A 1,502-nucleotide genomic window follows, 5' to 3' on the forward strand; every position below is an offset into this window, starting at 1 on the left:
TTACAGTTGTGATAACGACATTTTCGCTCTTGCATATGATTCTCCGCAAAAATCCTAAAGTGCAGTACATAGACATTATCCATGGATTATTGAATTTTGATTTTGATGTAATTTTCACTCTGGTTCTTTCACTATTTCTTGAATTAGCTTTTCTACTCTTATGTCAAACCAAAACTACTTTAAAATTTATTCTAACATCTCGAGAGGATACTATTACTCAACATGGTATATTCTATTATCTTTTTTTTCATTTACTTGCCTTTATCTTATACTTTCATATTTATCCTATGGTTAGAATAAAAGTCTCTACATTATTCTTATTATTATTATTTTTGCAATGAGAAGCACTGGCTATGTGTTGTCTGATGACTATAATGTAGATGTATTTGGTGAAGAAAACAAATAAAAGTAGGAAATCGAAGAGGCAATGTCACTGTATTAAAAGAAGATAAAAGTGAAAAATAAATGGATAAATAAAATCTATGAATACTTTTATACTGTCTATATAATTTATATTTAATAAAATTGAGTTTCTTTTTATATATGAATGACATATATGACTTGATGTTAACAAATTGTATCTCTATCTCGACTTGATTAGTAGGGAAAAGAAGTCTCAACTTTAAGCAAAAAAGAATTTGTATCTCTATCTCGACTTGATTTATAAGAAGATAATTCTAAATTCTTTACTGTATCGCGTTTTTGCACGAACAAATTCACTAGTGTAAATAATACACTGCCACATTTGACATATACTTAATGGTGCTAGGATTCTGTATATATTATTTAAAAATGTGATAGTTATGAAAGCTTCTCCTATTATTTTCTTCATATTGTTAATAAATATTATTTGTTTCTACTCTTTTTTTGGAGGAATTTACATAGAGTACAACCCTTTAAAGACTTATTTATAGCTTATCAAAAAAAGATTATTTATATTCCCTATAACTATTTTTACAAAATTACTTTTAGTACAACTTATTTCAAAATCTTACCTTTTAAATTAAATTATGTACAACTTTTCATATCCTAAAATCCCTCCCTTGAGATTCCCTGTCACTTAAAATATATCTCTTTCTGATTATATTCTTGCTCACCTAATGTATCTATCACTATCAACCCTCCCCCCACTCCCCCACACACACCCACCCCAATTTCTTCAGTAAAAGATATTCCAGTATATCACAAGCGTCTATTTCCCCTTTTCTTCGTCCCATATATTTTCTGTAGGTCAAGATGCATAAAAAACTCATTGCTCAGAAAATCATGGACAGTGGTGGTAGAGACAATGTTCGGATTGAAGAAATTTCAGAATCATCTATTGAAAGAACTAATTTTTTGTCAATATCCCATAGTTCTGGTGCACTAACACCGCATGCCAGCCATCACTCTCATTCTAATTATCAATAAGTTGCATCTGGAAAAAAACACGTAGAGATAAATCTGTGAAGAAAAAATGATCTTTTGTCTTTCACACCCATGATGTTCTTTTTCTTCATCTT

Source organism: Nicotiana tomentosiformis, chromosome 7 (genome assembly GCF_000390325.3).
Source record: "Nicotiana tomentosiformis chromosome 7, ASM39032v3, whole genome shotgun sequence".
Taxonomy (NCBI): domain Eukaryota; kingdom Viridiplantae; phylum Streptophyta; class Magnoliopsida; order Solanales; family Solanaceae; genus Nicotiana; species Nicotiana tomentosiformis.